The 26,348-nt window shown below is 42.1% G+C and overlaps 1 long non-coding RNA gene across 1 annotated transcript in view; it reads right to left on the bottom strand.

The window, feature by feature from the left end:
• The window catches only part of LOC140257312 (uncharacterized), a 178,381-nt gene that overhangs the window by 27,772 nt on the left and 124,261 nt on the right, over positions 1–26,348 (bottom strand). Inside the window, exons 3-4 of the long non-coding RNA XR_011904996.1 lie at positions 12,525–12,604; positions 10,969–11,071 (exon numbers count right to left, since the gene is read on the bottom strand). This is a non-coding gene — a long non-coding RNA (uncharacterized lncRNA). The remainder of the gene's footprint in view (positions 1–10,968; positions 11,072–12,524; positions 12,605–26,348) is intronic.

Here is a 26,348-nt window from a genome sequence, read left to right on the forward strand (position 1 = left end):
TCATTCATTGAAATCTGGGTCATTTATATATGTGTGAATGTCTATCACCTTCACATTGGAAAGGTGAGGGTTCATGATGGACAAGTGAATTCACACCTGTTTTGTTTCTGCAGGGCTTTGGCACGGAAAGGGAAAACAGATGGACAGGAAATCTCAATTCTACAGTTTTCCAGATGAAGAAGAAATTACCTTTTGGCAGGAGACAGATGAATTCAGGTGGATATTAATTGCTTCATATTTCAGTGGCAAAAAATGCAAAAGGAACATAAACTCAGATTAGTATGGGTGAAAAGTTAAGAGCAGAGGGCCAAGAGACAGATTATTTACAGACTGGAATTATTTATGGACAGTGCTGCAACCTTATTTTCTCTTACTTGTGAAAACATTTCCAGCAAGGCTGCACATGAAGGCCCACTGTAGAGGTGAATGCTATTTGTGACTTCATCTGTTTGTAACTGACTGTTTTTACCCACACACTCAACCCTAAAATGACCTCAATTCATGACTAATAGAGGGCTGAACTGAAAGTGGTGCTTAGAGGAGAAAGCTCCGCATTGCCCAGAAACAGCAAGCACCAACTTGTGCTCCTTCATTACAGCCAGAGGAGCCAGGGCACTAATATCAACCATGGCTCTTGGCCCCTGTTGATTATAGGGAAGTCCGTAGAGCCATGGTTTGTACTTCGCCCAAGATTTAACAGAATTGGACCCATCTGCAAGTTTAGACATTACCCTGAGAGACCGAATTCAATGCCTTGTTTTATGTTATTATATAGCTATTAAGAGCCAGCCCTGCAAAGATCTGCAGCGAACAGATTTCCTCAGAGGAGCACTTCTCTGTGAGGCCTTTATATCATAGATGTGCTGTGTCACAGGCTGCACTATCACGTGTAGCAAACACACTGTCATTAACCACCCTTTAGCAGGTAATAGGGTGAAACATGTCAGTGAACCATAAACCCAGACTGATTTAGAAGATAAATTGTAATGGCCCAGAAGTAGCTGTTACGGCCTTTTCCTGTCAATACTTCACCTTTAAAAAAATTCCCTAAATACTTATTAATACTATACAATGTAATGGCTGTCAATAACATTTATTTTAAGTAGTCCCCAAACACATTACATAATCTGCATTTAAAAAGTCCATCTCACCAATATCTGAAGCGGGCACAGAGGAGTCTCTAATGCTCTTTGCTCCTGCACATTAACCCTTCTCCACTGATTGATCCACATCTTGCTGCTCTGGGAGGTGAGGAGAAGACACGAGGGGCAGAAACGTTAGGCGCAGCTGCAAGTGGCTAAGAGGGAGCTGATCGTTCCTGCTCCCTGCCCTACACCCTCACAGCCCAGAAAGCCAACTGTACCCTAAGCTGCATCAAAAGAAGTGCGGTCAGCAGACCAAGGGAGGTGATCCTGACCCTCTGTTCTGTGCTGGTGAGCCCTCACCTGGAATACTGTGTCCAGATGTGGAGTCTTCAGCACAGGAGAGAAGTGGACTTGTTAGAGTGTGTCCAGAGGAAGGCCACAAAAATGATCCAAGGGATACATACACCTCTCCTATAAGGACAGCCTGAGAGAGCTGGAGCTGCACAGCATGGAGAAGAGAAGGCTCTTGAGGAGACCTGAGAGTGGCATTTCCATGTCTGAAGGAGACTACATGAAAGATGGGGACTGACACCTTAGCAGGGTCTGCTGTAACAAGACAATGGGAAACAGTTCCAAACTAAAGGAGAGGAGATTTACACTGGACACAAGGAAGAAGTTTCTTACAAAAAGGGTGGTGAGGCACTGGAACAGGCTGCCCAGAGAGATGGTGGGCCATGAAATGGGGTGGGAATGAATGGCAATGCGCAGCATGGCAGGAGAGACACCTCACAGCAGTTCTGTGGCCCAGTAATGTGTTGCTGCATTCCCAGGCCAGCAGCAAGCCTAAGCAGAGGCTAGGCCCTTTCTCAGTCCTATCTGAGATGATGGTTTGGTGTTTTAACTAACAGTATCACAGTGGTGCTATGCACGGGCTCTTGCCTGGCATCCTAACAGCTGGCTGATCTGGGCATGCACACAACCCAGCTGGCATTGCCAGTGCTAAGATTACTGCTGGTTATGAGGTGAATGAGTGGCAAATACCGCGATTATGTAAAATGAGGATAATGATAATTACGGGATAGCTTCAAGAGGGAGGCAGGAGGAATCATTTTTCACATAATAAGTGTTAACTGTTGGTGTTAATTATCAGTGTTTATGACTGCCACTTCTCAGATTAGCAAAGTAAGCAGCGTGTGATGAAGTAGGGCATTACCACTGGAAGTGAAATCATGCTCCTCGGGGCAACGGTGAAGCCATGGGACAATCCCTGGTGTCTCAGGTGTCATCTACCTCTGCTGCCCTGGCAAAGCAATACATTGCAGTTTTGTATGTCAACAGCACTAAGCATCACAGCTAGGACAAGATCAAATGCTCCACAGCCTCCAAAGAAAAGAGTGATCCTACATCTGTGCCAAAATTTGGACCTATACAGATTACATCACATATAAAAGAAGATATAAAAGAAGTCATGCTTAACTCTTCTGCTGGGAGTCAAGACTGATGTGGAAGGTGTTGCAAACAAGAAGCATGAGACACCACTGTGTTATAGGAAAGAAGAAGGGGTGGGTTTGGCTGTGGATGGGAGCAGAGGTCCCATTCTCTACCTCCTTAACACACTTCTACTAAGAGCGAGGATGGACAAGGTAAATGTACAACACCAGCAATAGCTCAATAAAGATCAAGCACACCAAATGGGAGCATTTAAAAGTATATCTTAGAATATACCAGCAAAGCCCAGTTCTTAGGCAAAGGCACTATTTTTCATTACACTGACTGTAAAAAATGATAGACATGATGGGGATCTTGCTAAAGCGGCAGCAGAGCCTCCCATTGACAAAAAAGCCATTAATTTGCAGTGAGCCTGATGGAATATGACAAAATGACACTTTTCCCAGAGCAGGCAGCGATAACTACTAGTTGGAAAGATGCCTGCTAAAGTCTGTATCTGGAGACTGCTGTTCTTCTAAATCTTAGACATTTGGAACACCCTATGAAACACTCCTGCAGTTACAAATGCATGGCTTGTACCAGTGGTTCAGTGTCTGAGTATCAAGGCACTGCTGAGAGTGAGGATGCACTTCTGAAAGAGTTAAATGAAGCAGGGTCAATTATCACTGGAATGTTAACCAGAACTCCCTAGGGCAAGATAAATCAATAGTAAATACAATCTTCCTATAGAAGCGTGTGCCATTTTCAGTTCAGCGTGCTGCAGAGCACACTGCCCTGTTAAATTAAGTAAGAACTGCAATAACATCATGCCATGTAGTAGAAATAGAAGTAGGTGAAGTTTCCTCCATGAACCCAAGGAGTGATGCAATGGCAGCTTGTATGGGCATAATTGTATATTTTGCTAGCATCAAAAATAAAGGTTTTAATGTATTATTAAATTCCTTGCTTGGAGGCAGACATTTGCACACCTACAATTATTTTAATTGCATGTTCCAGATTTTTTTGTTTTTCAGAGTTTTATGACAGAAGCTGAAGCTCAAATGAACAGCTCACGACATACTTTCCTGAGTCTCAGTACTACGTTTTTCTCTCTGGGTAATGGAGTGGTTTGTTCAGTCTGTTATATTTTTAGTTTTATGGAAAGGTTTTGGAAAAAATTGTGCCAAAGAAAATACGTGCGGTAACCAATATGCAAACTACTCTAAATTAAATAAGTCTGGAGAACAGCAAAGAACAAGTCTGGAAGCTGAAGACTACTCTACAGTCCAGGAAGAGGTGACAGAATTCATGCACTGCCTTGAGCCATGCAAAACCTTTGACTCACACTGCAGCCTTCAGAGCCCTTGTGAAATTCTCTTGCAGACACAGCAAGCAGGTGGGCTTTCCTTTGAAGGCAAACTGCATCCCTGGAAAAACTAAAGCATGGTTTGAAAGAATGACCTTGTGCCTATCTGAAAAGTTTCGTGACAGCACAGCGTTGAGAATGATGCTCTTGTGGTTCAACTGTGAGTAGGGAGGTTGGCTACATAAAGTAGGTGCCCCATAGCAGACTAAGATGAGGATTTAGAACATGTTGTTGCCCTGCAGCACCTTTTTTACCTTTTTCTGGTCATTGTGCTGCAGCTTAGCTCTCTGTCACAGCAGGATGCTCATGGGAATGAGAATATCCTTCCTGCTCACCACACAATGCAGTGCCTGATATCCACACACCTGAGCTCCTGGAAGGCCAGGAGGAGCCCTACACTGACCTGCCCTCTGTTCCTCATTCTGCCACTGGATTCTTTCACAACCTGGACATAATCACCAATAATCTCTACCAGTTTTCCCTCCCTGAAAAGAGCATGACTACATTTTTTTGTGGATGGCCCCTCTGTGTCCTCTTCCACCACAGGGAATGGATGCAGGCATGCTGGCAGCTGACAGGGACTGTGAAGCTGAAGCCACGATGCTGATGCAGCAGTGCTGCTCTGTCCTATCCCAAATCCACCACCTGATCCCACAGATTGACATTTCCCAGGATCTTACAAACAGACACTATCTTTCATCTCCTCTCCACCCTCAGATCACAAGAACTATTAAGACCAGAGCAATTTCACTGATGCCAATGATATTTCTCCTGATTTATAGCAAATTAAGTGGAATGAGAATTGGGTCAGACTCTTGGTGAGGGGGGGAAGGAGGGGTCACATATACTGCCTTTTGCCACCCCCTCCCCTGAGGCGGGAGGCTGAATAGCAAGTGCACATTCCCATGGCAAGGGCACTTCCTCTAAGAAAAAAGACATTCATATATACCCAAATCTTGAATTTCATTAAGCTTAATGCATTTGCAGCCAATTGAATTTGATAGAAGGCCTTTCCCAGGTAGTATTTAAACTCATCAAGAACACTAATCAATGGTTGGTAGTTAAATGCATTCTTAACTTTTTATGTGCATTGTCCTTGTGCCATGTGCTGTGATGTCTTTATAACAGGATCATTAGGGAACATCACAAAGCTTAATAAAAATATGAGGTGAATTGGACACAAGGGGTTCTGTTAAATAAAATAGGATTACAGAGAGATGAGGCTCTGTGGTTTTTAGGGATATAGTATTTTAAGTGGATTTTGCTACGTTTGTTGGCTTTTTTCTTAGTACTTCCTTTCATAGTTGTACCGAGTTGATGTGAAATAGGTTGGTCTCAGGGTAAGCCTAGAGTTAGGAGGAATAAAAAAAGCCCACTTTCCCAAGCTTTTCTGTTTCTATTCTCCCTCCTGGAAAGAACATGAAAGCCAGGACTTAAAATACACGGCAGAAATTAGAAACAACCTTTTGAACTGTTTTTACCCAAAAGCAGAATTTTCAGCCACAAAATGTCATCGATCCATTGATACACTTCTTAGAGGAGACTCCTTGTTGTGCAGGAAGATCAACACTTCAGGCACAACCTGCCCGGCTCTAGGCTCAATCCCTGCGCCAGCTGATGGCAGGACAGAAAGGTCCCAGGCTCACACCAGCTGCCCCAGTAACACCAGCAGCTCTCCTGAGAGGGCTGTGCTGAGCAGCCCTGGGCAGGGCACCACGTCTCGTCATGCCTCAGTTTCTCAATGTACAATGAGGAATGATGGCTTTGTCTTCTACCTTTGGATTCTGTTCAGAATGCTACCTCAAATCACATCTCTCACCACCTATTGTAACACAACACACAACGTAATGAGGGCAGAACTAGTTTTACCCTGTAAATATCCATGTGGTGCAATACTAATAACTTATCATCCGAGGCCAAGTGATAAGCACAGTCTGGGAACCTAGTTGGGACTTGCACCTTGTTCTGGGGTGGAGATTTAACAGTTAACTCCTGCAGCACTATAACAGACTTGCTGATCTTAATTTTCTCTGTTTTTCATAGAAAATCCTCCGCACCATCTCTTTGTTTTAGTGAAGTCTTAGCTAGTCTGTTCTAGTTCTGCTGACCTGGGAACAGCTTCAGCAGGCTTAAAGGCACCCAATATTAACATGAAAGACTGTAATCACATCTTCACAGCTGCTAGAGCCCACAGTGTCACTGGGAGTTTGCATGGCTAAAACAGAATTTGCTGTATAATCCATGCGCTGTGCTGTTCATGCATGGTAATTACGTATAGCAAAATCTGTAAGGAAGGAAGCAGCTACATACAGTCTGCTTTTAAAATCTGAAGGGAAAGATTCCTATTTCTACTATTTGAAGAAACCACCTTTGAAGAAAATCACTTCTTACTTCTTTGATGACCAACAACCAGTATGTCACCAGTGGCTGAATTTCATAGCGCTCTGAGCATCTCTGTTATTTAAGATTGCCAACTATCAGCCTCCTCTTGTGTTCCCCAATTACAGCTCTTTTCTCTAAAGAGTGAATTTTTGAAGATACTCCTAACATAACTAAGAGGAACGCATGCTGGTAAAGACATGATGAAGTTTAGAACGAACCCCATTCCTTGCTACCAGCATCATATCACTATTGCACATCCTCTCTCCAGTAATCTATATGTCACAGAAGATTACGTACCCACGCAGAGAAAGTTATATATACCAGCTTTCCAATACGACATAACTTACGAAGTTATTCCCCGTGGAAAATTTAAGCAAAACAAAACCGTCACTGCTATATTTCCTCCCTCTTCATAGGAGCTGTAATTCAGGTGCCTCAGTGAGTTCTGTGGTCTGCATCTCTTAGGATGCAGTACTTCTGAGATGCTAAAAGCTGTGAAAAGCATGTCCTGCCATTGCAGGAACAACCTGAGCACAGCCCTAGCACACAGAAGACAACGGATGCAAGAAATAATTGAACTCAAGATCCCACTAAGCACCAAGAGTGCACTTATAAATTCAAAAGACAATGGAGAAGAAAAGGGAGGCTCTGGGGCAAAATGATTTTGATGCCTGAAGCCTCAATAAAAAACAAAAATGCAACAGAACAAAACAACAACAACAACAAAAAATTATGTTGCTACCAACCTAAGCTTAATGTCAGGGAAAGAAGAACAACCAGAAAAGTTTGGAGCAGCTTTACCACCAATCACCTATGACTAAATTTAGGCCTGACATATGGAAAGTCAGATGTTGCTCATAAGAACCGCTTTATTTCTGGTGTCTGTAAGTACCAACTAATCCTGATACCTCAGTCTACTCACTCCTCCCTTCCTACATTGTGCCTTGCTCCCCAGTGCTCAAACTGCCCCCCCAAACACTGCTGCCTTTGGCAGGGGGTGCGGTAAGCGGCAAGGGAAAGAAAGAGCTGTCAGCAGAGAAGTGGAGCATTCAGCAGGCGACAGCCTGGTGCTCCTGCTTTTGAGGCCGCTCTTGGGACTCTGGCATTGCCCAACTGGAATATTTCTGCTTTGTTTAACACAGTGAAAAAACATCAGTTGACACCGTAACGTTAAGAGTGGTGGATGCGAATATGACCGATAAACAAACACGTCTTTGTTTTAATAACGGGGAGTGACTTTATCGCAGTTAATTATAGGAATTTACGCTATTTATGTGAACTCAAGAAAGCAGAAAACATTCATTTGTTGGTAGTGTAACTGCTGGGTGGAGGCAGCCCAGATGCATGGAGATGAATGCTAGACTGTATCTTGTTTGTCTTGTTATGAACAACTTTACTATGTAAATTTGAACTTCAGTGAATAGCTACTTGGCACATTAGAATGTATAATTATAGACACACAAAAAAACAAGGAAAGTGACATTTAAACATTGTTTCTTTGTCACATATCAGTTAAATATAGAAAAAAACATATTTACTTTAATCCACAGTAGACACTTGGTCTCGCACCTGCTGCTCACACGCAAAGTATGTCATTATCACTCAGCGTCCATCCCCTTACACACAGAAAAGAAAGTCACTTTGGTTCAGCCTTGTTTGTCTCATTTCAAGCCTCAGAGGAGCTACACTTACAGAGGAATGTTAAGCAGAAAACAAAACCAAAATAGTGCAAAAACAACTACAGTCTGTGGAGAGGGGAAAAAAAAATGTTGCTTTCGTCTGCATTCAATAATTATCCCAAACCAGCTGTGATACGATTGCATGAGCTCCAGAAAGATTTGTTCCCCACTTTTCAGGGACGGAGCAATGCTCCCAAAAAAACACTGTCATGTTAACAGACACACTACAGCCATGCTACACTGCTGCTTGGCCAATTGTACAGAGCCAAAGGCAGCATGGTGCCATGCACATTGCTGTGAGATGCTGCTGCTGTAAGTCCTACACCTTTTCCAGGTTTCTCTTCCAGACATGAATTATCATGAACAATTATTTTAAATATGCAAACCACCAGTTTCTAACAAGGACCAGAACTATTGCTAAGGAAGACCTAAAAGCATTCTTGGCTCTGTAGAAGAACAAGTTTCAACTAGCAGTAATCTACATCTAAATCTCCTAGACACATAAACAGTTCTCCAGTCCTGCAGTGGCTACCTGCATCATACTCATCAGTGCTTTAGCATGGAAAAAGGGAAATGAATCTTTTTACAGAAGGAAGATCAAAGCAGAGGAAGGGACCGATGGCACGAAGCAGTACAAGTGCTGACCTCCCCAGGCTAGCATGAAGCTGAGCTTGCCCTTTGCACACTGAGGTGACACACAGCTCTGACAGCTCATGGTCACATCCATGGTACAGTCTGTGCTCACAGTGGGCTATTATTGAACTCAGACTCTCAACAGGGCCTATTGAAAGGGGAGAAGATGGCGAGAAATTGTGCTGTACCCAGCTCCATCCCTGCTATGGACACACACCTCCCTCTGTAACTTGCTCAGGTTTACACCCATGGAGATTGCAGGGGAAAGAGTTGAATAAGAATCTGGAGGGAAGCACTGGATCACCTTCCTTCCCACTAAAATGACACATTGGATGAGATCTCCAAAGCTTACTTTCTCTTAAGCCCAACAACCCAAGAGTTAGGATGCTGCCATCTAACACAGTTTAGATTGAAAATTTCAAGTAACTCTTATTCCGTGCTCAGATTTTTCCAGACAAATAGCTATTATATAAAACTAAACAACTTAAGAAAGAAGTTTTGCGCATTAGCCCGCAGAACATAGGATGTCTCTATAAAGTCTTCAAACCATATACACAGCATCCCCATTGACACCACAAAAGGCAGCCATCTCTGGGGTGAAACAGGCACACGGAGAGACTGTCGCATAGCAACAGCACTGCAAAGCAAAAATTGGTGTTTAGTCAAAACTACAGTAGGGGATTTGTTGAGTGCTACGTTGGTGCTGAGGAATTACACAAGACAGACAACTTCCTATACTGCCTGTACCTTTATCTCATTCTTTCTTTTTTTTTTTGACAGCCAAACACACAGCTTATTTTTCCCTCGCTTAATGATACACTGTGCTTTTTGTCTTGATTAATACCTTCCAGTAGTTCGTTTGCCATACCTCAAACCTGCTTGTCATGCATTTCCGAAGGAAAAGTAAGCAGCATCCTTTGGGCTACATTCCCACATTTTTGATCCACTGTTTGTTTTGCTGCTGTAATGATTATTTGTAGCTAAAGAGATCAATGGAAGTTCTTAGCATATTCACGCGGCGCCCACTGCACAGGCAGCACTCAGTCACAAATCAAAATAACCACACAACACGTGGGTGTTTGAACAGGTAACACAAATAACCTAAGCATAACAGGCCTGAGGACATACCACAAGGAATATCAATTCCTACTTAAAATGTCCTATGGCATCACTACACCAGGTGTAGCAAAAAATAAGGGCACAGAATGGAAAGGCTGCAAAAGTTCTTGTAAACAACGCGGCCAGAAGGGATGGCTGATGCAGCCTCCAGAAATGGCAAGGGAAGAAAACTGCATAACCCGCAATTAATGTCTCTAAAACCAGGCAAAGGAACAACCAACCAGACAAAAAACAACACCACCAAAGACATCTGCAAAGTCTGCTTCGTTCTCCCGCGGCATTATACCCACACAGTGTGCTTACTGTTTTATGCTGAGTTTTCCCATTTTTGATTTCTCCGCATACTTCGTGTTCTATCCATCAACTCCCTTCAAGCCATTCTCATATAACCCTCCTAACATAACGAACTTTCTCAAACTGCACTGTTACACACATCATTTCCACTTCCATTCATGAAGAAAAAATCATATCTCATCTTTTTAGACCTTTCCATAACAAAATAACCATTTTTCCAAAAGGCTTTCTGGTAGGTTTTGGTTTTTTGTTTGTTTTCTTCTATTTCCCAGGACAAAAAATAGAATTCAGCCCGATGCTATCGAGCTCTTCTTTAGCAAGCACTAAAGAAGCAGAAATGCAGTGGCTACTGGTTAAACCTCTAAAGCCTGGAGTGCGGTCCCAGCATGGAGGCTGCACACACACGTTAGAAAGAGTTGGATGCATTATGCATTTGTATAACTTGAGTATTCATGGCTGAGGAAATCATATTGATTGGTTCTGGGTCTTTTGTGAGCTCTGACAGATCCTGACCCACATTTGTCACCTTAGTCATGTTACTCCCAGCTTGTTCCAACCATTTAAAGGCTGCTATTTTCACTTCTTACCTGCTCACTGGGAGGCAGGAGTCTGGTTTGTTAGGAAAACAGCCATGCATTAATCAAGCTACTCATACAACAGAGACAAGGTTTTGTCTGTCCAGCATTTCACAAATTGGCCAGAACTCACATTTAGACTCAAATATATCCGGCATCCAAACACAAGCACAGCCTAACCTCTATGCCTAACAGAAAGCACAAGAATGTTTCACCTTTTACCTCTCAGCACTAGCCAAAACAGGTCTACATGCAGTATTGACTGGTCAGCCTTGTTAAGGACTCACAGACAGATCCTACTGTCATCCTCACAAGTCATCTGCTAGCCCATGCTGCCCACCGCACACTGCCTGGTGAGCGCACACACATCAAAGACTTCTCTCATTGTCCCGCTGCCGCCCACTTACCTGCTGCAGAAGCAGGAACATGGGTGAAGCTCCAGTGATGGGACTGGCCGGTGCTCAGACGCCTCCTGACTCCATGCTTCCCCAACTGAAACTCAGCATTTTCCTGCACAGAACAATTTGACAGAATCAGAGGTGGCTTTTCACATCTTCCTGATATGCACAAACAAATCTGCAACTTCCCTTTGTTGAATGTTTGTTTGTTTTTATAATGTTATTCCGCCTGTGTGAGCATACAGTGTTCTCAGAGGTAAGAATACCTATTCGGTTCACCTCCAGACTGATGTTTTTTTTCTCAGTGTAACCTCAGACAACACGTCCTGCTCATTTTCTGATCATGTCCGGATTGCTTCTCTCCCAACAACAGGGCACTTGACGATTTCTGACACTGAGTCAGAAACAACTAAAACGCTCGACAGAATTTGCCTTTGAACAACACGGATGGGAATTGATTATGGCTAAGCGAAGCTGTCAGGTTACAATTTACTAAGACAGTCATCTACATCACCTAACTCCTTACAGTGTTTTGAAATTTGCAGACGTGTTGCCAGTGAGCACATATCGATTACCGTTCCTTGAATGTGGCAGGGAGGATTTCCCTACTGAGTGGCTAAACGATGCGTGTGTTGAAACAGATTTAATTGAATGTAAGAATGCTATTGGTAATTTTATTCAGAATTCCGACATGGGACAAATCATACCCAATTCAGAGAAGTACTTCTCCTGGTATTGGGCCCAAACTGTATCTAAAATGGAAAGCATAGAAAAAATACTGAGCAGGGAAGGGGGCAAGGTAAACTGAATACTGCAAGGAACATGAGACACGGATGCTTCTTAACCCTCTATAATAACTCAATCCACTTCAAAATTGGGTGTCTAGACTCCTTTTCTATATACAGATAGATAGCCATCTTAGACATCTATTAAAAGATGGAATGAACTGTTCAGTGAAGGCAAAACTAAAGGATGAATTAAAGTATATGTCTTAAAATAAGGTGACATGGTTCTACTCTGCAGGATACGAGTCCATCCCAAATTACTTATTTTCCTTTCCCCTTGTGAAGTATTCTGGAGGAATAGTAAAGAATTTTGAAGTCATAGGAGTAGGAGTGAGGTAACTGAAGTATGCACGTATCATCTTTGCTACAGTGGTTTGGTGTTTTGACAATACATATACAGCAACCTGAGATATGACTATTTAGAAAGCATTAGTTCCTTGTTTTTCAAAGCTCTCAAGCATGAGGGAAATGCTACACTGAGCTTGAATGAAGCCAGTAGCATTAAGAAGACAACTAATGTGGTGTACCCCTCACTCAGCATGTAAACGTCATTGATGTTCACAGACAATGCTCGCACACTCTGGAGTATCTACAAATCAATATAAGGGCTAAAAACTCTGCTCCAAAGAAAGACACAAGCTATTAATTCAAATCCTGATTCAGCTGAAAGCCACTGAATTTTCAGCTGTTGAAATGCCATGTTCAACATGGGAGAGAGAGAGGAGAGATGCACGATGTGAAACTGCATTTATGACCAAAGCAAATCCTCTGACTGCTTACCAGTGGTGTAAAGCTGCTCTGGCTTCCCTCTGCGTGGAGTAATATCACATGACAGAACCTCTACTGCACGGAATGACAAGCTGGGGAAAACAGATAAGGAAAGCATTGGTATTGAAATACACAAAGAACAGCAGATACTCTTTATTGTGTAATGCATTAAATTACAGCAGATGGTGTAAGTAATTCGTAAGCGCCACTCAAGTATAAAAAAAGCACTTAAAGGAAAAAGTTTGCAAAATTCATGAAACCTTTCTTCCCCCAGTTTCTGAATCCCCCCTTTTGAGATATCCTCAGGGTACAGTCAGGAACATGTAGATTTTTAAGCTGGAGTATGTACATTTTATGTGCCCAATAAATCACACAGCATGCTGCAAAACTCAGACATCAAAATGGCAGAAAACAAATATGAGATTCAAATGACACTGAAGATGTGGCTCTCTATTTTTTTTTTTCCCCAGTCCACCAAAAAAGAGCTCCCTCTGCTTCACAGCAAGTGCAGTGGTGCCTGGAACTACCCCTCTGTCCCTGCTTTTTCATATGGAGCATTACCCAGCTCCACAGAGAGCTCAGAAAACACCACGTATGGGACCTTGTGAGAACTGCAGGCCAAAATGACTTTATTAAATACTTCTAAGGCAAAGATTAGTAACAGCAATTGCAAATAGATATCCTTCTCTGTTCCTTTGAAGGACAGCATGTGCCTATACCTGGTTTCCTCTGAAAACTAAGAAATTCCATAATAATGTGAACACAGACTGCATTGCCAAATTGCTGAAGGCCACTGCCAATCAACAAAGAAACATACTTCTTATTTTTAATGAATTACACACATTTTGGTGTCCAAATCACTGTCACGGCCAATACATTATGTACCTTTTTCACTCACTTTCTAAGCTGGAGATGCATACATCACGGGAGGGTTATTTTGCACCCAGATGCATGCACATTCCTTAAGGAATCACCTATCAACAGATATTTTGAGCTGCAAATAATCATCCCTAAAATTAAGTCTAAAACATTCACCACACTGTACAAAATGATAAAGCAATCTCACCTTGCCTGCACTTGTCAGTCACAATGAACAGCTCTAATGAATGCCAAGCTCTTAAACCTTTTCCCCCTTTGTCTGAGCTATGTACTTTTAATAACCATTCCTTAGCATCTTCTCTTTGATAAGCTACTAAAGCCCATGCACTTAAACCTGACAGAGTGGCATACAAGCCATAAAAAAAAATAATCAGATGATCAGGAACAGGACCTGCTAAGCTTCCACAAATGTTTTTGTTAACTCCTTGCATTGACCATTAGCAGAGATATCCATAGTTCAAGCTATGACACCAGAAGATGTGGTCAGCAGGTGCTGGCACTCATGGTCTGCTCAGATGCAGGGTCATAAGACATGACACAAGTAGGAGGTGGTTTCCTAAAGCATTCAGCCCCTGTAGACAGCTTTGTGTTACCAACAATGGGTAAACACTACAATCCCATCCAGCAGCTTCTGCCAAAATCCCTGGCTCGAAGTGACTGCAGCACAGGTGATAGCCAGAAGATCCCCTATGCATCAGAACTGCCTAGCATCTCAGCTGTTTGAAAATCTGCATGTTTAAAGATTAATTTCATGCTGAAAGAGGAGCCAATTACCTTACAGATCATGATGTGAATTGTATTTAACACAGCAGGATGTGAACTGAGGCAGCTGACCAGCAGACCTGACCTGCAGGCCATTATCTGGTATCTGCCTTGGTGGTCAACAGGTCTGGGCCGGGTAGGACGCCAAGAACTGGCATAAGGATGGGCAGCAGGGGAGATATGAGCTCCTGAGCTTGAACCCAGACCTCCTCAAGTACGTGCTGCATAGTCTTCATGACAATGGAGGTTTTAGCTCAACTGAAAGCAACAAAGCTGACCCCAAAGTTTGCATGCTCAGAGTTCTGCTCCCCATACACTTTATGGCAAGCTCAGAGTTACCAGGTGTGTAAGCAAAAGGAGCCCACAGGCAGTTTTTGCTCGCTCGGCCAGCATCAGACTTCAGGTTTCATTGACCTTGACAGCAATATACAGAAACTACTTTCACTTGGATGAACTATTCTTGAATAATTTCACCAAATATTTAAGACCCAAGACACTTGCTTTGAAATACTAACCTTTACCTATCCTCCTTTTATCTTCACAAACCAGTAAGAGGAATCCTGCCAAGGCAGTAACCTGTTTGGCTCATGATGAGCTCCTCTATAGGCTCCTTATAATACTTCTGTGCACCGCAGGCCTCTCACTAATCACTGAGGTGAATGTGCTTGACTGGCTGCCTGGAGAGAGCTTTAGGAGGACTGGAACCCTCCAGAGGACAAAATTATAGAAGAACATGGGCACCTATGGCCAAATCACTTCTGCATGAGAGAGAAACATTTTATTTTGTTGTACTTGGTTTCTTTTGAAGCTGTAACCTCTCAAAAACGAAAACTAAAAGCCATACCTTTCATGTTTTTTGCATTTCCCCCTACATCATTCTGTCTAGGAACTGCCTTGATGTCTCCTTTAACTGTCCTGGAAGCATTTGATTTCCATCCGTTTATTTTTTCTGAACTCCATTTTGATCAGACGTTTTTCCCTTGTCCAACCCATGAAATACTTTTATCTCACTTCCATCTGCCTCTAAATTTCTTCAGATTTTATGTATGCTGCTCTGCTGGACCACCATGTCAACACATGCGCCCATTTAGAGCTTGGATTCCCATCTGAATGTCCCCTTGCATAACATGCTCAGTGCCACATTGCTCACCTATTTTTCATGGCACATTTATAATCATAACTCTCGAGGTCCTTTCCAACCCCCACAACTCTATGATTCTGTCTGTGAAAATGATTCCGAAGCTGCAAAATGTACCTTGAATTTTCTCTTGTTCTCTAGTTGCATGAGCTCATGCACTGCCCTTGTGAGCAGGCAAGTGAGCAGGACTGCTGGGAAGAAACAGGCATCTGAAAAGAGCAAATGTTGCATGTACCACTCTCAGACCGTGATGCAGCTCCCCAGTCTAAACAAACTAGACCTGCTCACATTTTCCATTGGCAGTAACCTCTGAGCGTGAGCTTTTGTGTAAGCTATGGAATGGCAGAAAACTTTAAGCACAAAACTGTTCTACCACAATCACCAGGACATTAGTGCTGCTGCTTTTGGTCAGTAGGACCACTCACAACTCTCTGCTGTGCCACAGATCCTTCTTACTACTTCCTGTGCAAGCAGTCAGGCTGTGAAGAGGAATTTCACCAGCACTGACTGCACAGTTTGATTTTGCACAATCTGAGTCACATTACAAACTTTCCAGTCAGATTTCAAACAAAATACAATTCAACGGTGCCCGAGACAAGAGTTTTCATTCTTTCTGTTCAAAAGACAGGGCTGATTTACCAGCAACCAGACGGCAGTCCTTATGCATGCAAGCACTTGCTCACAAGCTTCCCAATTAAGAGTCTAGTCCAATTAAGACTAATCACACAAGCCTTTGCCACATGAAGTAAAAGATCAAAACTCAATCCAAAGCCTGCATATGCATATAGCTGATGTCCAATAGATTAAAATTTCAGGATTTTTTTGTTAAATAACTTTCACTCAATAGAAATGACTAAAATCCAGTGTGCAGATGCTTCTTCATACAAAAACCACTGAATAGTTCAGGCTTCCAAACAAACATTTGACAAAAGCTGGAGCTGAACCTTGGAAACCATGTGGAAATCCCCTTGGTACAGGCGCACACCTCCACCACTTATCAGTCTACAGCAGCAATATGTGAATTCATAAACAACAATTTCTCCCCATCATTAAACTGGCCATCAAAACTGAGACAGAAGTAACCAGACTCCTGCATTTACCCAAATTTGGCAGCCAGTGTCAAATACTCCCAGAGCCCCCCAAGGAACCTCACTCTCAGAAACACCTTTTTGCAGTAAGCACTTCATTTAACAAAGGTCAGGAAAGATTTTAACACTATTATTGGCTACAGACACCATAAGCATTATAAATCAGTAGCAAGAATTAACTTCAGAAAGGTAATATAATTAAGGCAGTGCCCAAAGGCCTCTTATCATAGTACACTCTACCTGGGCAAATCTTAACTGATATCTGTCCACTTAGCAGCCTTTTGAACAAAAAGCACCCCTTGGGACATCTCCAGAGCCAGTCTGGAGCCATCCTGCACAGCCCCTGAACTGAAGAAGGCCCTGCTCACCCCACCAGGCCCTCCCCATTGGCCGCCATGCACAGGAGGAAAGGAGCGACAGCAGCACATACTGGAGATGCCTCTTGCTCAGCACAGCCCTGGTGGGCTGTGGGCACGCTATGGCCGAGGACTTCTGCCAGTCTCCTCTGGCAGCCCAGCTGTGCCTATTCATCATCTTCTGCTTCATGGGTATTTTAATCAGGCGGGCGGGGGGAACCTAGACTGTCGTGAGTACTAGGAATGTTATGTAAAGAGAAATCTCACTGTTTCCACTGTGAAATTTTGCCTCAGGCAACTTATGAATGTTCCAGGGAAGATATTCACTATTTTCAGCAAAACAGCTGACAGATCCATCTGCTGCTCTTGGTGATATTGGGTGCAGTTTTCGAGTCTCACTAACATACGCTCCTGCGGTCCCAGGGAGGAGGCGCGCTGCCCTGCGCCATGCTTGTAAATGAAGGGAGCACGATAAACTTCTGTTCTATTTCCACAACTTTAGGATAAATACTGTTTGAAATACCTCAGTAGCAATAAGTACGATGCTTGGAGGAGCTGGTTTTATTGTTACAACGAGCTTCTCAAGAAGTACAGATGCTCAAGAGGAAAATTTCTGTAGCCCTTTGTATAATCCTTTCACTTTAGAAATCTTAGCAGTTATTTTATCTGGAAAAATACCCATGAATTTCAATTGTTCCACAGTTATAATTGGGAAAATTTTTCATTTTATACTTTTCAACAACAACAAATGTGGGCTTAAGTCTATTGCAATGTTCTATGAAAGCCACAATGGCAATGTTTCCAGAGAAATGCGTTTCAATGAATAAGTAAGAATGCTTCTTTTTGATATTCCAGAGTGAAACGTTTCGATCTGAAACTTGTTTTTACCTGTACTAAAATCAAGTTTAAAGATGACGTGTTTAATTTGGATTTGAATTATGTGGACTGGCAGAATCCAAATTGAATGTCTTGAGCCATTTGAATTGAATGCTCCTTTAGGTTTTGATTTGCCAAAGAACCAGGTTTTTCTTGTTTTGAAACAAATCTCCTCTACTTCTTTTCAGAATGACTCTGAAATCAATAGGAGTCATATATACAGTTTTCACCACAAGTTTTGAGTCTTTGAGTCTTCTCTGCCATGAATATATCAAACAGAATGATTAGAACCCTGCTGTATGGAAAAGCTCCATATGAAATTACCTGCATGATAGCTGCAAAGGCATCTGCAACATAATCTTAGGCATAGTGATACAATCTCAGTTACCAGATGTCTTGTAGATGGAGAATGAGGGACACAATTTATGTTTAATCCATATGGGAGGAGATCCCCGTGCCTGAAGGAAAACCCCAGCGTGGGCAGATATTTTACACGCTCTGCACCAGGTTAATAAAGCAAATACCGACACCATTTCTTTCATCTTCAGCACTATTTCTGGCCTACATCAGAAACCACAGAGATGGAAGCTGCCACATCGAATGGTCTCTTCCCCTCATGTTATTCAGCCGTATTAGAACAAGAAGAAACGAAGAGAAAAAGTATCCCACTGAAACTCCACAGTGACAGCAGCCAGCCTCTCCTGAACTGCTACGGCAGCTTTTATCTTACTCTGAATGCTGTGCCACTGCTGGAGGAACAGACAGTAGCAGAGCAACAGCACAAAAATAAAATAGAATTACACACAACTGTGCTGAACGGAGCCAAATGTGACTCTCCCAGCACTGGTTGAAGAGGCAAAGTTTCTCAGGCTTCCCTGTAAGGTCACAGCTGGTACTTCTATGAATTTTCTTATTACATGGGAACGAGGCAGAGGTTCATAGAGAGAGACAGATGGTGAGGAGCAATGTTATTTATCCTAATGTGCATGTGAGACAAAGAGCTTTTTGGCATACCTCTTGAGCTAAGTCTTAGGGCAGCCAATCCACACCAAGTGTTTTAATCTCTCTACTTTTAATTCCTTCCCTTGGCAAGTCCAGTCCTACTTGTCTTCAGTGTCCACATGAATCACACTAGATGTTTTCCTGAGATTTGGACTCTGATGAGCAATTCAGCCAAAACAAGAGCAACAAACACACCAACCCCAGCCAAGCTTGCCCACTGCCATGCAATTGCACCCGCGTGGGCCACCCTCTCTGCTTAGCAAATCATGATAGCAAGCGCAAATGAACAGCTCTGAGGATTCAGGTTCCGAGTTGCAGACATGCTTGCTAATCACAGTGAAAATGCAAACCGTGGCTGCAGCTTTCAGGTGGGTAAGTGATGTTCATGTTGGAGGATGTGGGGATAGGCTCAAGGCTCAAGACAGGACGTCAACTGTGGGAATGGGGAACCAGCAACAAGAAGGCAAAAATGTGGTTTGCATAGTGGTTTGAGTGTAGCTTAAAACATGAGGGAGGGAAGACTTTGATCTCTGTGGAACAAGACTATTGCTGGGAGGACCTTGCTCACTCCAATGGAATTATTCTTGGATTTAAGCAGTGATAGAGAGGAGAATCTGCTTGCCTGAGTCCAACCTCCTTATCTTGCTGCAAACGTCAAAATTCAGATAGCCTTTCCTGTTGTCATTGTAGTAGAAATGCATCTGGAGTTAATGCTAAAATCATGTGTGCGGGGACTTCCAGGAAAGACCTCACAGAAGCAGAGACAGTACTTACAGGAGAAGATAAGATATGGCTCCATCACATGGCAATTGCTCATTCAGACCACCTGCCAGGGAACTGAGCTCCTCAGTCAGGCAAATAGCTATTTATGACTAGACTGGCTGGGGAGAAACCAATCCTAACTTCTGGAAGCGCGATAGCCAAACCTGTAAAGAGAGTGCCTTAATCTGGCACTGAAATGTGGAAGGAGGAGGAGCTGGATAGGAAATTGGATGAAGGGAATCGCCCTTCTGTGGTATTTTTAGCTTGTGGTTCTTTAGGTAGGAGGTAAACAGAAAGGCAGATCATGATTTGCAGCTTACATAGAGTGCTGAGCTGCTCCTAACTGGGTCTCCACTGCAAAAGGAGAGAAGAGGATAACACAGCTCTTTCTTTTTTTTTTTTTTAATTATTATCACTTCAACATAGTTCCACACTTTAATGCCTCACCTCACGGGAGCGCACAGTATCACATTCACTTCACTACCAATTAAACTGGACCAGGATTTACTTCCACATAACTACAGAACTTTCTTCCAAACAAATCAAACAAGATTTAATGCCTTGGAAATGCGACAGACTGACAGCATAGAAACTTAAAAGCCTACATGGAAAAAAACCCCGCAACTTGTGATCTATCTTGTACAAGCTCTATTAACGCACAGACAATTACCCGCACAATGAAAACCCAGTGCAGATTTCTGACCAGTGTAAATTTGTACAGACTCAGCAAAGTGAGGTTCTAGATCTCAGGCTTTCTGGCTTTTCAGTCTCTCATAAATTGCTCTGCCTGCAGTTGGTACAATACTGACCTGCCAATCCCACTTGTTCTTCCTGAGCTACAGTGGACACGACTTGCTGACGTGGGAAGCCAAGGAACAGCCTACTTCCTGGATCAAGGCTTATGCAAACCCATCAACACTGACAGGTCACTACAAATCTAGAGAGGGTGGTCTAGTAATAACTCCCGGTTAGTCAATACCACGTCACTCAGAGCTAGGCACACAGCAACCCCTCTGGCAGATATTCCTGCGACTCGCAATTAAAAGGAGACAAGGCAGTACTTAGGCACGCATCCAGCTATGTTTAAAATAAATACTAAAAATATTTGAAAAAAACTCTAGTGTTTACTATTTACTTGTGACTTTTAACAACCACTAAGAAGGAGGAAAACAATATTTCATTTGGCACCGTTTTGGTTTCCTTCATGTTTGCAAGCAACTCCCACTGCCTCCACTACAAAAGACATCACAGCTTCTTCTGGATGTCCCACAACACAGCATGGCCAGTTTCCATCTCCCACAGCAACACGTGGGAACGTCCCTATTGACTTCAGTGGGAAATAGGAGCAATCAGCACCTCAGAAAACTAGTTAACTTCCACGAGTTACCTAGGCTCACTCGTCCCACATCAGGAGCACAAGTTTATTGGCACCGACTTTAAAATTCAAAGGGCCTCTTCTACCTCTTGATATAATTTAAGCTAAGACCTGCTGCAGCCAAGCGCTTCAGGACTGGAGAGTCTCTGAAGTTTATAAGGTTGCTAACAGGTTTACAGCTAGACTCTTTCTTCGGCATCTTGCTGGAACAGCTCCCAGGCTGTGCTGCAGCAAACTAAAGCGCCGGATTCCTGGTAGCACACTGTCCTGCAAACCCACGGTACAGCCACAAGGGTTTTGTTTTTGAGTCTCTTTGGCCAAGAAAGACAAATGCAGTGCTCTGGGCTGCATGCACAAGTCATCCGGACATAATGGCTTTCTTGGGTAAGATATAAGGATGCAGATTTTCCAGGTTAGTTCATGTTAATATACCTATCTGAGAGAACATTTTTACCAGATAACTTGAAGGAAAGCTGAATCTGAAGGTTATAATGCTGCCTGCAGTATTCTGAAATACCCCACACTTCTGCCAAGAATCAATTTCCTAAACCCCACCGAACCCAGGCACTGCATTTCTAGTTCACCTTTTCACAGTTTCACCTTGACTTTTTTTTTTTTTACCTTTTGTACCACAGCAAATAGTTGCAATAATAACGACACCGGCAACAAAACTCTACTAATGCACTCCATACTAAATAACTACCAGAAAAAAATCCCACAGCGAGCAGAACTGGCATTCATTATTCTAGTTGTTTCATATCTTTAAATGATTCTGGTAAATCGATAAGGCTCTGCAAAGTGGCTGTTGTCTGCTGATTTCTAACTCTAGTCAGTGGCATCCACTCTTTAGTGCACCACACACTTGCTGTGTAGCCATTAGATGAAAGCACTATCACCTGTCAAACAAACTGCTAGAACTGTGATAAATTAATGATCAAATAGTACAGTCTGATGTACAGTAGCAGTGCCGAGGCTACGTACAACCAGGCCTCATGCTTTAAAAATGTAGCTGACATTAAAAAAAAATCAGCCATTAAAGAAAAATGTCACACAGCTTTTCAAAAAAATATCTATTTAAAAAATGACCACATACTGCTATGCTGGAGTTTGGGCTTTTTCTTCTTTTCTTCTTCTTAAAAAAAAAAAAAAAAGAAAAAAAAGAAGAAGAAGAAGAAGAAAAAAAGAAAAAGAAAACCCAAGTAGTAAATGTGCTGTAAAACCGTTCTGTGTACTATGGATTTTCAAGGCAGGCAACAACATGCAGCTAAGCAGAGAGGATGTTTGTGTTTTCTTGGTAAGTAGCTCTGTGTACAAATCTGTACCTCAGAGGAATCCTCTGGCGTGTCACGGACAGAACTCTTGTTTGCAAGGGAAATGTCCCGAGTTCTTTTTTTCCCCTGTAATGCTTTTGATTTCTGACATCATGGGTAAAATATTTCAAGGGAGCTCCGTATCACTTCTAAATATAAACAATACAAAATAAGCCTTTGCTTTTGAAGCACTTGACATCCTTTGAGCTTTGAATTTCAACTCCTAATAACTCTTGATGCTCACTGCATTAATGTATAAAGTCCTTTTTGTGAGCTAGAAATGGTTCCTCATGTCCCTCCTGCCATTGGCTTTATGAGCTTAATTTATTCTTTTTAATATAAAATCTCATTACCTGAACATGACACCACCACTTCCATTTTATCTTTGATATAAGAACAGAGAGAAACCAAAATCAAACCCTTAAAGTCTGTAATCATCCCTCACTTTCTCTTGCTTTTCAAATTTCTAAACAAAATTAAGTAAAAATACCTTCCAGGGCACACTAAGAAATGTAAAGAGTGGAGGGAAAAAAACCTACTTTATAGTGAACTAACAAGGGACATAATTACTTACACAAGCAGCATATCTTCTTCTTGATGATATTCCTTCATGTTTATTTTGCTATATTTGTGAAAGTTGAGGAGTGCTTAGGAAGAATGGATGTGCTGGAAAGCTTCATCTATTGAAGCAGGTCCTGAGCAGAGCAGCCTCACCTTTGGCAAAGCATATCTATTTCCCAAACTTTACACTTCCCATCGGACCCTTCAAAACGCATTTCAATGATTTTTTTTTTCTTTAATAAACCAAAACAACTTTTTAAAAAGCCACCTCTGAGACGACCCAAAGTGACCGAGGATTAAGTCAGGTCTTGTCCAGTTCTGATTTTAACAGAAAACTGGAGGGATCACTGTATGCAGCACACGAAAACACCACCTCCATGCACTAATGGCAGTTCCTTTAAGCTGTTGTTGTTGGAGATGTGACTTAAACATTAAGTTAAATAATGAATTTGTCAGGGATCAAACTCTATGATCTAATTACGTCTTATGGCTTTCACCAAGTCTTTTGAGGTAGCTGTTTGTAAAGAGGAGGACTTTTCCACAAGGCACGTGTTTTTCACCAGAATCCACATCCCATATCCTGCAGCATCTTTTCTTTCTGTCCATTTACGTGGAAACCTTCAGCTAGCAAACAAAGGTTTATATCCCCCAGAAATCCATTTTAACTGCGAAGTGTCAACTACTCCCTCAGAGAACCTAACACTTGTAAATATTTTAACTCCCGTGCTGTGCTTTTTCCTCTGATACCAGCAATAATCAGGAGTGTGTTCATCTGAGGCTTCCATGCTGCATCTATTGCTGGCAGCATCACATAGAATGACTGAGAAATCCTCACACTTGGTTCGTGCTGCTGAAGCTTAATTTCCTGTTAATCACATTCCCTACTCAAGACTAACTCCATAAATTGGGATGAAAGTGTTTGAAAACAAGACTTCAGACGATAAATGCATCAGCACGAGGAACCTGCATTCTGCTCTCATGCCAATGGAAGAATAGACAAATCCCACTGAAAATGGGCGTGCAAATGGATGAGAAAAAATTAGGCTCCAAGAGCTCACTATCCAATTGCATTGGGAAAAGAAGGTAGCTTGTTAAGGGGGATGAGAAATTGATACGCTGTTGAATATGGATCAGATACATTGATTATGATGTGCAGATACACACAACAATAATCATATGAAAGAGTATAACACTTGGGAATTAAACCATCTTAGATCACTTGGGCTCATTTTGTCATTTACTCTTTGTTTACTTTTACAGCATTACTAAGTTCTCTTACACTTAATTAAGCACACCCATAACATTTCTTCAATTAGATAAATAATGCAGTTGCTTCCTCCGTCATGTAACGATGGAGAAAACAAGATAATGTAATATTTATTTTTATTCTGGTTTTCTCAGTCAGATGCTTTACATCAAAACACACGCAGCTGGAAGGTCCATCATTAGTATTCCCAACTACATGGATGCTATGAGCAGCAAATATCTCATTAACTACTTAACTGTGATGATGTTTGTGTTAAAAATTTTGGCAGAACAGGTGAGGGCAGATTGAAAGCAGCTTTAGAAAAATGTCTCATTAGCAGACTCTACAGTGATGAAATCCTTCAAGATAAAGACTGCAGATAGTAAAAGCCAGTTCAAACCACTGATATGAAACTCTTACAGGAGGCTGATGGCTTTTTAAATAAGTAGCAATTAGTCTGAAATAATCCATTTATCTCCTCGGCAAGTGACCGAAATAAAGAGAAATGAGATAAAACTACATGCAGAGAAACAACTAAGTGATAACAGGAACGCGATCAGATAGCACTGAACAAAAATTACAAAGGCAGGGCAATAATATATAGTTCATTTGCTTATTGCAGGCTTTGATTCATTCCCTGTGGTAATTGTAAAATTTAATAATATCTGTATACTTACAGCGTTCTGAGAAAAGCACTACCATTACACATTGTTATCCCTGTAGGTTGGATGACAAACGCCTGGGGCAATACTACCATCAAAGCATGTGACATAGCCAACATGGATCTTCTAATCTTCATAGGGACGACAACTGTCACTTTTAAAGTGCATTGCAAATGAAGAGGGCATAAGAAAGGAAACTTCTAATTTTTTTTTTTAATTTTTTTTTTTTTTGGATGTTAGTAGTAGGAGCTCTTTAGGTCTATACTGTACTTAAAAATTGCAGTAGCAAAACCCAGGTAATTCACTTGAACAGTTGTATAGATTTCTTAATGCTTAAAAAGTGCTGTCCAGGCTGGGAATAACCATCTGTTCCTTCGAGAACTCATACTCTCTTAGCTAATATATACAGCTAATACACTGGATGGCTTATACGTGAAAAATAGATCAATGACTGCCAAAGGAAGGTATGCGCTATTCCAGCAAACAGCTCTGTTTAAAACTACAAGGGGGGTTGTTTTTTTTTTGTTCTCTCCTGGTGGTAACTAGTATTTTTTAGGCTCTGCAAATTAAATGAAGAAGCAGCCGTGTGTTGATTTCCATTAACATTTTTTGCTCGTGTAATTTTAAACACTAGCCCCTGTCCGGTTCCCTTAGCCTCCCGGTGCTACAGAGCATGGCCCAGACAGTGCACATCACCCAGCCTGGTAGTCTGAACAGGATTGCCACCTTAACGTTCAACATGGAGTTTTCTTCTTAACATTGTTTCTCATTATAGCAAGACTCAGTAGTGTGGGACACCTTTTGTTATGTATGTATGAACAAAAGCAGTCAGTCAGAACAGATTTAGCATATTAGGCAAGCGAACCAAAACAGCTCATAGATAAGATACTCTGTACTGGATTTAATCTGTTGATTTTGTTTTCCTGGACTGCATAACTCTCTGGTCAGACAGATGAGTGCCATATGCCTTCAGACCAAGGAGCTAACTCAATCTAAACTAAAAAACAACACCAACCAACAAAATGCAAGCAAACCCAAACCAAACCTAAACCATAATGCCTCTCCCCCCAGACCATCATTTCAAGACCTCCCAAAATAACTGGCTAGCAGTTTCCCATAGCAGCTATAATGGTGTAACTATGCAGTTCAGTCTGCAAGCCACTTTTGAGGTGAGCAGTGCAGTGAAACTAGTCCAGGCAAGAGGAAGACACTAACTAGAGCAGTTAATGACACCTGACAACACAGGCTATCTAACTTCCATTAAGTGGCACTAGAGTCAGCAGCCAAGTCTACATCCAGCAGCCTTGCCCTTCCTTGTACCCTCACACAGTGGGTTTGTCACACCCACTCCGAATTCCTCCCACTGCTTTCAGCATGAAGATGACTGACCTGACTGCCACCCTGCTTCTGCAAGTAGCAAACACAATTAGCCACTGCACGTTTTTGTTCAAGCTGTACGAAGATAGTGATAAAAAACCACCTTTCATGGGAACTTCTTTCTGTTACCTAAGTATAAGATTCCCTTTCCTACTAAAGAAATAAATCCTGAACAGCAGAGACAACAAAGGCATTCTAGTTTTGGATCAGGCCTGGAATTCCCAAAGAGTATGGCTTGGCAGGTTTTGGGGTTTTTAAAAATAGAGCATAATATTGAGAAATGGGACAGACCTATCGCTGCCATGCCAAGGGAAGGGGTGGCTTTTACTGTCCCTCATCACAGTTTGCAAAATGGGCTTCCACATCTGAGAGGAGCTGCTGGGTTCTGCTGTCAACAAGTACTAGATAGTAAGAAAAAATAAATATCCTCGTGGAATGTCTT

Source organism: Excalfactoria chinensis, chromosome 11, assembly GCF_039878825.1.
Source record: "Excalfactoria chinensis isolate bCotChi1 chromosome 11, bCotChi1.hap2, whole genome shotgun sequence".
Classification (NCBI taxonomy): domain Eukaryota; kingdom Metazoa; phylum Chordata; class Aves; order Galliformes; family Phasianidae; genus Excalfactoria; species Excalfactoria chinensis.